The following is a 15,285-nucleotide window of genomic DNA, read 5'->3' as shown; positions in this document are numbered from 1 at the left end:
AAACCACTGTTTGGGTGCATGGCAGAGCTCGGAAGGGAAGGAGCGCTGTCATGGTTCCCAATGGCAAGGGAACGTAAAAAACACATAAGTAACGAACGAGCTCTCGGGTGATGGAAACTCGAGTTGACCGTGAGCTAAATCTACCACACAACTAACAGTAGCCAGGGAGCATACCTACGGCTTCCTATATGCCACGCGCCAGCCGGAGGACTAACTACGCCTGGTAGAGGAAGAAACAGACCTGGCTTACCTCTAGGGAAATACCCCAAAAGATGATAGCAGCCCCCCACATGTAATAACGGTGAACTAAGAGGAAAAGACATACACAGATGAAAGTAGATTTAGCAAAGAGAGGTCCACTTACTAGATAGCAGAAGGATACAAAAGAGGACTTCACGGTCAACTGAAAACCCTTTCAAAAACCATCCTGAAATTACTTTTAAGACTCCTGTGTCAACTCATGACACAGGAGTGGCAATTTCAGCCCGCAAGAGCTTCCAGCTACAGAGGATTACAAAAACTGCAAACTGGACAAAAGGTACAAAACAAAAGGACAAAGTCCACTTAGCTGATCAGCAGACTAGTAGCAGGAACATGCAACCGAAGGCTCTGGTTACAATGATGACCGGCAAGGAAATGACTGGAGAGCAAGGCTAAATAGGAAACTCCCAAACACTGATGGAAGCAGGTGAACAGAAGAAGCAAAGTGCAAACAAGTCACCAGTACCACCAGCAACCACCAGGGGAGCCCAAAAAGCGGATACACAACAGTACCCTCCCCTTAAGGAGGGGGCACCGAACCCTCACAAGAACCGCCAGGGCGATCTGGATGAGCCCTATGAAAGGCACAAACCAAATCCGAGGCATGAACATCAGAGGCAGTTACCCAAGAATTATCTTCCTGACCATAGCCTTTCCATTTAACCAGATATTGAAGTCTCCGTCTGGAAATACGGGAGTCCAAGATCTTCTCCACGACGTACTCCAATTCACCCTCCACCAGCACAGGAGCAGGAGGTTCAGTAGAAGGAACCACCGGTACCTCATATCTCCGCAACAACGACCGATGGAACACATTATGGATAGCTAAAGATGCCGGGAGGTCCAAACGAAAGGAAACGGGGTTAAGAATCTCCAAAATCCTATAAGGACCGATGAACCGAGGCTTAAATTTGGGAGAAGAAACCCTCATAGGGACAAAACGGGAAGACAACCACACCAAGTCCCCAACGCGAAGGTGGGGACCAACACGACGACGACGGTTAGCAAACTGCTGAGTCCTCTCCTGGGACAATTCCAAATTATCCACCACTTGTCCCCAAATCCGATGCAACCGATCCACCACCGCATCCACTCCAGGACAATCCGAAGATTCAACCTGACCAGATGAAAAACGCGGATGAAACCCTGAATTGCAAAAGAAAGGAGAAACCAAAGTGGCAGAACTAGCCCGATTATTAAGAGCAAACTCCGCCAACGGCAGAAAGGCAACCCAATCATCCTGATCCGCAGACACAAAACACCTCAAATAAGTCTCCAAAGTTTGATTAGTTCGCTCCGTCTGGCCATTGGTCTGAGGATGGAATGCAGACGAAAAGGACAAATCAATGCCCAACCTGGCACAGACTGCCCGCCAAAATCTAGACACGAACTGGGTACCCCTGTCAGAAACGATGTTTTCCGGAATACCATGCAAGCGAACCACATTTTGAAAAAACAGAGGGACCAACTCAGATGAGGAAGGCAACTTAGGCAATGGCACCAAATGAACCATTTTAGAAAAACGGTCACACACCACCCAGATGACAGACATCTTCTGAGAAACAGGGAGATCCGAGATAAAGTCCATAGAGATGTGCGTCCAAGGCCTCTTCAAAAATATCACGATAATCAGACAAAAATGCCGGAATCTCAGATGGAATAGATGACGAAATGGACACCATAGGAGTGTCCCCATGAGCCCCCCGACATCCCCAGCTTAACACAGACATAGCCTTCCAGTCAAGGACTGGGTTATGAGACTGTAACCATGGTAATCCAAGCACCAAAACATCATGTAAATTGTACAACACAAGGAAGCGAATCACCTCCTGATGGTCTGGAGTCATACGCATAGTCACTTGCGTCCAGAACTGTGGTTTATTACAAGCCAAAGGTGTAGAATCAATACCCTTCAGAGGTATAGGGACTTCCAGAGGCTCTAAATCAAACCCACAGCGCCTGGCAAAGGACCAGTCCATAAGACTCAGAGCGGCGCCCGAGTCCACATAGGGATCCACGGTAATAACTGATAATGAACAAATCAAGGTTACAGACAAAATAAATTTGGACTGTAAAGTGCCAATTGAAATGGACTTGTCAACCTTCCTAGTACGCTTAGAGCATGCCGATATAACATGAGCAGAATCACCACAATAGAAGCATAACCCATTTTTACGCCTATAATTCTGCCGCTCGCTTCTGGACATAACTCTGTCACATTGCATTTTCTCTGGCGTCTCTTCAGAAGATACCGCCAAATGGTGCACGGGTTTGCGCTCCCGCAAACGCCGATCAATCTGAATTGCCATTGTCATGGACTCATTCAGACCTGTAGGCGCAGGGAACCCGACCATAACTGTTATGACCCCAATGGCGAGGGTCTCAGAGGAACGTGGAAGTCTGCAGAATACAAAAATCCAGCTCATAGGGCAGTGGTAGCTGGGTTGACCATATATCTACTCCTAACGCCAACACTAGAAGTAGCCGGGGATCATTCCTACGTTGATTCTAGATGACACGCTCCAGCCGGAGAATCTAGCTACCCCTAGTAGAGGAAAACAAAAGACCTTTCTTGCCTCCAGAGAAGGGGACCCCAAAGCTGGATAGAAGCCCCCCACAAATAATAACGGTGAGGTAAGAGGAAATGACAAACACAGAAATGAACCAGGTTTAGCACAGAGAGGCCCGCTTACTGATAGCAGAATAAAGAAAGGTAACTTATATGGTCAACAAAAACCCTATCAAAATCCACACTGGAAATTCAAGAACCCCCGAACCGTCTAACGGTCCGGGGGGAGAACACCAGCCCCCTAGAGCTTCCAGCAAAGGTCAGGATATATATTTGGAACAAGCTGGACAAAAATACAAAACCAAAACAAAATAGCAAAAAGCAAAAAGCGGACTTAGCTGATATAACTGGAACCAGGATCAGTAGACAAGAGCACAGCAGACTAGCTCTGATAACTACGTTGCCAGGCATTGAACTGAAGGTCCAGGGAGCTTAAATAGCAACACCCTAAACTAACGACCCAGGTGCGGATAAAAGGAATGACAGAAAAACCAGAGTCAAAAAACTAGTAACCACTAGAGGGAGCAAAAAGTAAATTCACAACAGTACCCCCCCCTTAGTGAGGGGTCACCGAACCCTCACCACGACCACCAGGGCGATCAGGATGAGCGGCATGAAAGGCACGAACTAAATCGGCCGCATGAACATCAGAGGCGACCACCCAGGAATTATCCTCCTGACCATAGCCCTTCCACTTGACCAGGTACTGAAGCCTCCGCCTGGAGAGGCGAGAATCCAAGATCTTCTCCACCACGTACTCCAACTCGCCCTCAACCAACACCGGAGCAGGAGGCTCAGCAGAAGGAACTATAGGCACAATGTACCGCCGCAACAAGGACCTATGAAATACATTGTGAATAGCAAACGACACAGGAAGATCCAGACGAAAAGATACAGGATTAAGGATTTCCAATATCTTGTAAGGCCCAATAAAACGAGGTTTAAATTTGGGAGAGGAGACCTTCATAGGAACAAAGCGGGAAGAAAGCCATACCAAATCCCCAACGCGTAGTCGGGGACCCACACCGCGGCGGCGGTTGGCAAAGCGCTGAGCCCTCTCCTGTGACAACTTCAAGTTGTCCACCACATGATTCCAGATCCGCTGCAACCTATCCACCACAGAATCCACCCCAGGACAGTCAGAAGGCTCCACATGACCCGAAGAAAAGCGAGGATGGAAACCAGAGTTGCAGAAAAAAGGCGAAACCAAGGTGGTGGAACTAGCCCGATTATTAAGGGCAAACTCAGCCAACGGCAAGAATGTCACCCAATCGTCCTGATCAGCAGAGACAAAACACCTCAAATAAGCCTCCAAAGTCTGATTGGTTCGCTCCGTCTGTCCATTAGTCTGAGGATGGAAAGCAGACGAAAACGACAAATCAATGCCCATCCTACTACAAAAGGATCGCCAGAATCTGGAAACGAACTGGGATCCTCTGTCTGACACAATATTCTCAGGGATGCCGTGCAAACGAACCACGTTCTGGAAAAACACAGGAACCAGATCGGAAGAGGAAGGCAGCTTAGGCAAAGGAACCAAATGGACCATCTTTGAGAAGCGATCACATATCACCCAGATAACGGACATGCCCTGGGATAGCGGAAGATCAGAAATGAAATCCATGGAGATATGTGTCCAAGGTCTCTTCGGGACAGGCAAGGGCAAGAGCAAACCGCTGGCACGAGAACAGCAAGGCTTAGCTCGAGCACAAGTCCCACAGGACTGCACAAATGACCGCACATCCCTTGACAAGGAAGGCCACCAAAAGGACCTGGCCACCAGATCTCTGGTGCCAAAAATTCCCGGGTGACCTGCCAACACCGAGGAATGAACCTCGGAAATGACTCTGCTGGTCCACTTATCCGGGACAAACAGTCTGTCAGGTGGACAAGACTCAGGCCTATCAGCCTGAAATCTCTGCAACACACGTCGCAGATCCGGAGAAATAGCTGACAAGATAACTCCATCTTTAAGAATACCAACAGGATCAGCGACTCCAGGAGCATCAGGCACAAAGCTCCTAGAAAGAGCATCGGCCTTCACATTCTTTGAACCTGGTAAATACGAGACAACAAAATCAAAGCAGGAGAAAAACAATGACCAGCGGGCCTGTCTCGGATTAAGGCGTTTAGCAGACTCGAGATACATCAGATTTTTGTGATCAGTCAAGACCACCACACGATGCTTAGCACCCTCGAGCCAATGACGCCACTCCTCAAATGCCCATTTCATGGCCAACAACTCCCGATTGCCCACATCATAATTTCGCTCGGCAGGCGAAAACTTCCTAGAGAAAAAGGCACAAGGTTTCATAACAGAGCAACCAGGGCCTCTCTGCGACAAAACGGCCCCTGCTCCAATCTCTGAAGCATCCACCTCAACCTGAAAGGGAAGTGAGACATCGGGCTGGCACAAAACAGGCGCCGAAGTAAACCGGCGTTTCAACTCCTGGAAAGCCTCCACGGCAGCAGGAGCCCAGTTAGCTACATCGGAGCCCTTCTTGGTCATATCCGTCAAAGGTTTCACAATGCTAGAAAAATTAGCGATAAAACGACGGTAGAAGTTAGCGAAACCCAAGAACTTCTGTAGACTCTTAACTGACGAGGGCTGAGTCCTATCAAGAATAGCTCGGACCTTGACTGGGTCCATCTCCACAGCAGAAGGGGAAAAAATGAACCCCAAAAAGGGAACCTTCTGTACACCAAAGAGACACTTTGAGCCCTTGACAAACAAAGAATTTTCACGCAAAATTTTAAAGACCAACCTGACCTGCTCCACATGCGAATCCCAATTATCAGAAAAAACCAAAATATCATCCAGATAAACAATCAAAAATTTATCCAGATACTTCCGGAAAATGTCATGCATAAAGGACTGAAAAACTGAAGGCGCATTGGAGAGCCCAAAAGGCATCACCAAGTACTCAAAATGACCTTCGGGCGTATTGAATGCGGTTTTCCATTCATCACCTTGCTTAATGCGCACAAGGTTGTACGCACCACGAAGATCTATCTTGGTGAACCACTTGGCACCTTTAATCCGGGCAAACAAGTCAGACAACAGCGGTAAAGGATACTGAAATTTGACAGTGATCTTATTTAAAAGCCGATAATCAATACAAGGTCTCAAAGATCCGTCCTTTTTTGCCACAAAAAAGAATCCCGCACCAAGAGGGGAAGAAGACGGACGAATATGTCCTTTCTCTAGAGACTCCTTGATATATGAACGCATAGCGGTATGTTCAGGTACCGACAGATTAAACAGTCTTCCCTTAGGAAATTTACTGCCTGGGATCAAATCTATAGCACAGTCACAGTCCCTATGAGGAGGCAGTGCACTGGACTCAGACTCACTGAAGACATCCTGATAATCAGACAAATACTCCGGAACTTCCGAAGGCGTAGAAGAAGCAATAGACACAGGCAGGGAATCCCCATGAATACCACGACAGCCCCAACTTGAGACTGACATAGCCTTCCAGTCCAGGACTGGATTATGGGTCTGTAACCATGGCAGCCCTAAAACAACCAAATCATGCATTTTATGTAAAACCAGGAAACGTATCACCTCGCGGTGTTCAGGAGTCATGCACATGGTAACCTGTGTCCAATACTGCGGTTTATTTGCTGCCAATGGCGTAGCATCAATACCCCTAAGAGGAATAGGATTTTCTAATGGTTCAAGAGTAAAACCACAGTGCTTAGCAAATGACAGATCCATAAGACTCAGGGCAGCACCTGAATCTACAAACGCCATGACAGGAAAAGACGACAGTGAGCAAATCAAAGTTACAGACAGAATAAATTTAGGTTGCAAATTACCAACGGTGACAGGACTAACAACCTTAGCTATACGTTTAGAGCATGCTGACATAATATGTGTAGAATCACCACAGTAGTAGCACAAGCCATTCCGGCGTCTATGAATTTTCCGCTCATTTCTAGTCAGGATTCTATCACATTGCATTAAATCAGGTGTCTGTTCAGACAACACCATGAGGGAATTTGCGATTTTTCTATCACATTGCACCGAATTAGGTGTCTGTTCAGACAACACCATGAGGGAATTTGCGGTTTTGCGCTCCCGCAACCGCCGGTCAATTTGAATAGCCAGTGCCATAGTATCATTCAGACCTGTGGGAATGGGAAAACCCACCATAACATTCTTAATGGCTTCAGAAAGGCCATTTCTAAAATTAGCGGCCAGTGCACACTCGTTCCAATGTGTCAGCACGGACCATTTCCGAAATTTTTGGCAGTACACTTCAGCCTCGTCCTGCCCCTGAGACATAGCCAGCAAGGCCTTTTCTGCCTGAATCTCAAGATTGGGTTCCTCATAAAGTAAACCGAGCGCCAGAAAAAACGCATTAATATCAGCCAATGCCGGATCTCCTGGCGCCAGCGAAAAAGCCCAATCCTGAGGGTCGCCCCGTAAGAACGAAATAACAATTTTTACTTGCTGAGCAGAGTCTCCAGATGAACAGGGTCTCAGGGACAAAAACAATTTACAATTATTCACAAAATTCCTAAACTTAAACCTGTCTCCGGAAAACAGTTCAGGAATCGGTATTTTAGGTTCTGACCTAGGATTACTGATAACATAGTCTTGTATGCCCTGCACACGAGTAGCCAGCTGGTCCACACTTGTAATCAAGGTCTGGACATTCATGTCTGCAGCAAGCATAGCCACTCTGAGGTAAAGGGGAAGAAGAAAAAAAAAAAAAAACCTCAGAATCTTCTTTCTTATAATCCCTCTTCTGCAATGCATTAAACATTTAATACTGGCCTGGCAAACTGTTATGACCCCAATGGCGAGGGTCTCAGAGGAACGTGGAAGTCTGCAGAATACAAAAATCCAGCTCATAGGGCAGTGGTAGCTGGGTTGACCATATATCTACTCCTAACGCCAACACTAGAAGTAGCCGGGGATCATTCCTACGTTGATTCTAGATGACACGCTCCAGCCGGAGAATCTAGCTACCCCTAGTAGAGGAAAACAAAAGACCTTTCTTGCCTCCAGAGAAGGGGACCCCAAAGCTGGATAGAAGCCCCCCACAAATAATAACGGTGAGGTAAGAGGAAATGACAAACACAGAAATGAACCAGGTTTAGCACAGAGAGGCCCGCTTACTGATAGCAGAATAAAGAAAGGTAACTTATATGGTCAACAAAAACCCTATCAAAATCCACACTGGAAATTCAAGAACCCCCGAACCGTCTAACGGTCCGGGGGGAGAACACCAGCCCCCTAGAGCTTCCAGCAAAGGTCAGGATATATATTTGGAACAAGCTGGACAAAAATACAAAACCAAAACAAAATAGCAAAAAGCGGACTTAGCTGATATAACTGGAACCAGGATCAGTAGACAAGAGCACAGCAGACTAGCTCTGATAACTACGTTGCCAGGCATTGAACTGAAGGTCCAGGGAGCTTAAATAGCAACACCCTAAACTAACGACCCAGGTGCGGATAAAAGGAATGACAGAAAAACCAGAGTCAAAAAACTAGTAACCACTAGAGGGAGCAAAAAGTAAATTCACAACACATAACATCTTTAACGGCATCAGAAAGGCCCTCTCTGAAATTTGCCGCTAAGGCGCACTCATTCCACTGAGTAAGCACAGACCACCTACGAAATTTTTGGCAGTATATCTCCGCTTCATCTTGCCCTTGAGATAGGGCTATCAAAGCTTTTTCAGCTTGAATCTCCAAATTAGGTTCCTCATAAAGCAACCCTAAAGCCAGGAAAAACGCATCCACATTGAGAAACGCAGGATCCCCTGGTGCCAATGAAAATGCCCAATTTTGAGGGTCACCTCGCAGCAAAGAGAGTACAATCTTAACCTGCTGGACAGGATCTCCTGAGGAGTGAGGTCTGAGAGAAAGGAATAATTTACAATTATATTTGAAATTCAAAAACCGAGATCTATCTCCGGAAAACACCTCTGGTGTAGGGATTTTAGGTTCAGAAATAGGAGCATGTATAACAAAATATTGTAAATTTTGAACCTTCGTAGCAAGATTATTTAAACCTGCAGCCAAACTCTGGACATCCATGTTAAACAGCTAAGATCAGAGCCATTCAAGGGTTAAGAGGAGGTAAGAAGCAGCTAGACAGCAATTAAGGGCTAGGCAGCAAAACTCTGAGGGAAAGAAAAAAAAAATTTCCCTTCAACACTTCTTTTTCTCCTGCTTCAGCCCAAACAATTAACACTTTGGGGGCCGGTCATACTGTCATGGTTCCCAATGGCAAGGGAACGTAAAAAACACATAAGTAACGAACGAGCTCTCGGGTGATGGAAACTCGAGTTGACCGTGAGCTAAATCTACCACACAACTAACAGTAGCCAGGGAGCATACCTACGGCTTCCTATATGCCACGCGCCAGCCGGAGGACTAACTACGCCTGGTAGAGGAAGAAACAGACCTGGCTTACCTCTAGGGAAATACCCCAAAAGATGATAGCAGCCCCCCACATGTAATAACGGTGAACTAAGAGGAAAAGACATACACAGTATGAAAGTAGATTTAGCAAAGAGAGGTCCACTTACTAGATAGCAGAAGGATACAAAAGAGGACTTCACGGTCAACTGAAAACCCTTTCAAAAACCATCCTGAAATTACTTTAAGACTCCTGTGTCAACTCATGACACAGGAGTGGCAATTTCAGCCCGCAAGAGCTTCCAGCTACAGAGGATTACAAAAACTGCAAACTGGACAAAAGGTACAAAACAAAAGGACAAAGTCCACTTAGCTGATCAGCAGACTAGTAGCAGGAACATGCAACCGAAGGCTCTGGTTACAATGATGACCGGCAAGGAAATGACTGGAGAGCAAGGCTAAATAGGAAACTCCCAAACACTGATGGAAGCAGGTGAACAGAAGAAGCAAAGTGCAAACAAGTCACCAGTACCACCAGCAACCACCAGGGGAGCCCAAAAAGCGGATACACAACAGAGCGCCATTTGACTTTTCAATGCAAAATTGACTGAAATTGAGAAAGGACACCATGTCGTTTTTGGAGAGCCCCTGATGTGCCTAAACATTGAAATCCCCCACAAGTGACACCATTTTGGAAAGTAGACCCCCTAAGTAACTTATCTAGATGTGTGTTGAGCACTTTGACCCCCAAGTGCTTCACAGAAGTTTATAATGTAGAGCCGTAAAAATAAAAAATCATATTTTTTCACAAAAATGATTTTTTGGCCCCAATTTTTTATTTTCCCAAGGTTAACAGAAGAAATTGGACCCCAAAAGCTGTTGTGCAATTTGTCCTGAGTACGCTGATACCCCATATGTGGAGGGGAACCACCGTTTGGGCGCATGGCAGAGCTCGGAAGGGAAGGAGCGCCATTTGGAATGCAGACTTAGATGGATTGGTCTGCAGGCGTCACGTTGCATTTGCAGAGCCCCTGATGTAACTAAACAGTCGAAACCCCCCTCAAATGACCCCATATTGGAAACTAGACCCCCCAAGGAACTTATCTAAATGTGTTATGAGAAGTTTGAACCCCCAAGTGTTTCACTACAGTTTATAATGCAGAGTCGTGAAAATTAAAAAAAATCACTTTTCTCCCACAAAAATGTTTTTTTAGCCCCCCCAAATTTTTATTTTCCCAAGGGTAACAAGAGAAATTGGACCCCAAAAGTTGTTGTCCAATTTGTCCTGAGTACGCTGATACCCCATATATTGGGGTAAACCCCTGTTTGGGCGCACGGGAGAGCTCGGGAGGGAAGGAGCACTGTTTCATTTTTTCAACGCAGAATTGGCTGGAATTGAGATCGGACGCCATGTCGCGTTTGGAGAGCCCCTGATGTGCCTAATCAGTGGAAACCCCCAATTCTAACTGAAGCCCTAACCCTAGCCCCAACCCTAACCCTAGCCCCAACCCTAACCCTAGCCTTAACCCTAACCCTAGCCCTAACCCTAACCCTAGCCCTAACCCTAATGGGAAAGTGGAACTAACTAAGGGGGTGATGAAGGGGGGTTTGATTTACTATTTATAGTGTTTTTTTAGCGGATTTTTATGATTGGCAGCTGTCACACACTAAAAGACGCTTTTTATTGCAAAAAATAGTTTTTGCGTCTCCATATTTTGAGAGCTATAATTTTTCCATATTTTGGTCCACAGAGTCATGTGAGGTCTTGTTTTTTGCAGGACGAGTTGATATTTTTATTGGTAACATTTCCAGGCACGTGACATTTTTTGATCGCTTTTTATTCCAATTTTTGTGAGGCAGAATGACCAAAAACAAGCAATTCATGAATTTCTTTTTTTTTTGGGGGGGGGCGTTTATACCGTTCCACGTTTGGTAAACTTGATAAAGCAGTGTTATTCTTCGGGTCATTACGATTACAGCGATTCCTGAGTTATATCATTTTTTTATGTTTTGGCGCTTTTATCCGGTAAAAACTATTTTATAGAAAAAATAATTATTTTTGCACCGCTTTATTCTGAGGACTATAACTTTTTTATTTTTTCGCTGATGATGCTGTATGGTGGCTCGTTTTTTGCAGGACCAGATGATGTTTTCAGCGATACCATGGTTATTTATATGCGTCTTTTTGATCGCGTGTTATTCCACTTTTTGTTCAGCGGTATGATAATAAAGCGTATTTTGCCTCGTTTTTTTATGTACTGTGTTCACTGAAGGGGTTAACTAGCAGGACAGTTTTATAGGTGAAGTCGTTACGGACGCGGCGATACTAAATATGTGTACTTTATTTTTTTTTTTTATTTAGATAAAGAAATGTATTTATGGGAACAATATATATATTTTTTTCTTTAGTTAGGATTTTTTTTTTTTTTCACACGTGAATATTTTTTTTCTTACTTTATAACATTGCCCCGGGGAGGGGGCATCATGTTATAGGGTCAGATCGCTGGTCTGACACTTTGCAGAGCACTGTGTCAGATCAGCGATCTGACATGCAGGGCTGCAGGCTTATCAGCGCTTGGTCTGAGTAGGCGCTGGTAAGCCACCTCCCTGCAGGACCCTGATGCAACCCCGCGGCCATTTTGGATCCGGGGCCTGCAGGGAGGAGACGCTCGGTACAAGGTGAGCACATCGCTTGTACCGAGGGTCTCAGGGAAGTACGCAGGGAGCCCCCTCCCTGCGCGATGCTTCCCTGTACTGCCGGAACGCTGCGATCATGTTTGATCACAGTGTTCCGGGGGTTAATGTGCCAGGAGCGGTCCGTGACCGCTCCTGGCACATAGTGCCGGATGTCAGCTGCGATAGCTGACGCTCGGCCGCGCTCCCCCTGTGAGCGCAGCTAATCGCGCTGGACGTACTATCCCATCACTGGGAATTAAGTCCCAGGTCACCTCGACGGGATAGTACGTCCAATGGGATTAAGGGGTTAATATAGATTTGAGGGGCGTTCATTAAAGATTTCCCCTGACCCACTTCTATTTATCACAGGATGCTGAAACTGCACATGTGTAATGATATAAGTCTCTAAAGGTCACGTGTCAATTTGCAACTCAGAACTGATAGCGGTCTTGATGTTACAGGTGCTGAAGTTGTGTGAGGTTTGATAATGGTCCCAGTGGAATAAAGAGCAGTCATTATTAAGTTCCTTTACTTGAAAGGTTGCACACCAAAGGAGATGTTTGATGAGATGGAAGAGGTTTATGGTGAAGATTCCCCATCATATGATATAGCGGGCCGCGACTAGAGATGAGCGGTGTTCGAGTCGAACTGTTCGCCAATTTCAAATTCGAGCTGTTTTGTTCGGTGTTCGAGTCGTTGGGGTTTTGGGCTTAGTAGCAGTGTCTGCACGTCAGCAGAGTAGCCCGCCTGTGAAACTAACTATACCACCTGTGTATCTCTATTTTCACTGCATCTAATCCAGTTAATAGTTTTGGGCCTAGGAGCAGTGTCTGCACGTCAGCAGAGTAGCCCGCCTGTGAAACAAACTATACCGCCTGTGTACCTCAATTTTTACTGCATCTAATCCAGTTAATAGTTTTGGGCCTAGGAGCAGTGTCTGCACGTCAGCAGAGTAGACCGCCTGTGAAACAAACTATACCGCCTGTGTATCTCAATTTTTACTGCATCTAATCCAGTTAATAGTTTTGGGCCTAGGAGCAGTGTCTGCACGTCAACAGAGTAGCCCGCCTGTGAAACAAACTATACTGCCTGTGTATCTCAATTTTTACTGCATCTAATCCAGTTAATAGTTTTGGGCCTAGGAGCAGTGTCTGCACTGTCCGACGAGCCCTGGTGCAATACTTTATGACGTATAGCCTGGGCCAACGAGCTCAAGAGTTGGGGCAAATCACGCTGCAGGAGTGGTCTCAGATCAGGGACCTATGCACCCTTCTGCACAGTTTTGAAATAGCAACGAAGATGTTTAGTGCTGATGATGCCATTATCAGCATGACCATTCCGGTGATTTATATGCTGGAGCACACCTTACACAGTGTTCGGAGTCTGGTAGTGGAACAAGAGAAGGAGGAGGAACAGGAGGAGTCATATGCGGAAGGGATCATATCTCCAAGGTCAAGAAGGTTGGCTGCACCAAGGCGGCTGGCATTGGAGGTTGGGGGAGAAGGATTACCGAGGGCGCATGGTAGCAGCTAAACTGTTGAGGAAGGTGCAGGAGGCGAGGAAGAAGTGGAGGACGAACTGGCGCTGGGCATGGAAGACTCATCAGATGAGGGAGACCTTGATCAAATTTCTGTTGTGCGAGGTTGGGGGAGAGGGCAGATGAAGGAAGCATGATTCTCACCTCACCACCACCAAGACAACAAGGACTTGGTCCTCCTGGATGCGCAAGACACATGAGTGCCTTCTTGCTGCACTACCTGCAACATGACCCTCGGATTGTCATAATCCGAAGTAATGCCGACTACTGGGTTGCCACACTCTTAGATCCCCGATACAAAAGCAAATTTGGCGAAATAATTCCTGCCATAGAAATGGATTCACGCATGCAGGAGTATCAGCAGAGACTGTTACAGAATCTAACATCTGCTTTTCCACAAAACACCAGTGGTGCGCGTAGTCAATCTCTGAGTTCTAACTTGCCAACCGTGGGACTATCGAGTCATCACTCTAACTGTAACAGTAACATCGTATCTGGTGGTAACAGCAATTTTTTCTAATCATTTCAAGATTTATTTAGACCATCCTTTGCAAGGCCACAGGAGACAAGAAGTCTGACGCACAGCCAATGCCTAGAGAGGATGGTACAAGAGTATCTCCAAGTTAACATCGATGCCATGACTGTAGAACTGGACCCTTGCTCATTTTGTGTGTTCAGCGCTGACAGATAAGCGCACGCGGCTGTCCAGTGACAATGTAGACAGACTAACGTTCATCAAGATGAACAAATCCTGGATCCGCAAGGACTTTTCTACCCCTGTGTCATCTTGGGGAGACTAAAAGCTTGATGATTTTTGAAAATCACCTCACCAACCGTTTTAAAAAACTCTGGCAAAATTGATGCCACTTAAGTGGTGTCTGTGACCGAATTTTTCCAGGTGGGTGGGGTCGTCTGCAGAGTTGTTTACTCATACTATGGCCTGGGATTCAGAGGTCTGCTCCAAAGCTTCAGTGTCTGCTAGTCAGCAGAGTAGCCCAGCCACCCACCGCCTGTTTACCTAAGTACTATTTGTAACGGCATCTGGCCCAGTAAATCCTTTTGGGCCTAGTAGCAATTTCTGCTACTCAGCAGAGTACCTCACCCATGAAGCAAGCTACACCGCCTTCTTTCTTTCTCAATCTAACCCCTCGGCTCTGAGGTGTCCACTCTCCCTCCAGCTCTCTCCTTCTCACAGGTGGACTACCGCGTGTTTTCACACTGTGGCAAATCTTTTGGGCCCAGGCATAAGAAGTCGTCGAGGTAATGGATAATATGTGCCGCCTTACAAACGTCCATGACGACACATTCGAGGAAGCAACTAAACGCCTCAAATAGTGAGCAGGTTATGGAACACCCCATGGGCAAACAGTGATCTATGTAGTGTGCTCCTTCACAGAAGCAGCCCAATGGGAGGACACTATTCGGAGGCACAGGTAGTAACCGGAACGCCCCCTCAATGTCTGTTTTAGCCATTAGGGTGCCCCTTACCAACTTCTTGACCCGCCTGATTGCCTCGTCAAAGGAGGTACAGTACATAGTACTGTACTTGGTTCCGCGTTGATGTTGTCGTTTACTGACCTGCCCCTTGGATATGACAAATGGTGGATTCGTCTGAATGTATTGGGTTCATTTTTTGGCACAACTCCCAATGGGGGTACCACTACGTCTTCTAAGGAAAGTGTTCTGAATGGACCCGCCGCCATTCTACCTAAAGATACTTATTTTTTTATTTTTTTTGTCAAGACGTCTGGGTGTTGGTAGAGTGAGTTTAGATTTTTACTCCAGCCTTTCTTGATTTTAGAAGGGCATGACATGCCTATATATGTGTCTCCTCCTCCTTTTACTCCTCCACCTCTTTTC

This window comes from Ranitomeya variabilis, chromosome 6, assembly GCF_051348905.1.
Source record: "Ranitomeya variabilis isolate aRanVar5 chromosome 6, aRanVar5.hap1, whole genome shotgun sequence".
In the NCBI taxonomy this organism is placed as follows: domain Eukaryota; kingdom Metazoa; phylum Chordata; class Amphibia; order Anura; family Dendrobatidae; genus Ranitomeya; species Ranitomeya variabilis.
Note: the sequence above shows the minus strand (reverse complement) of the source record.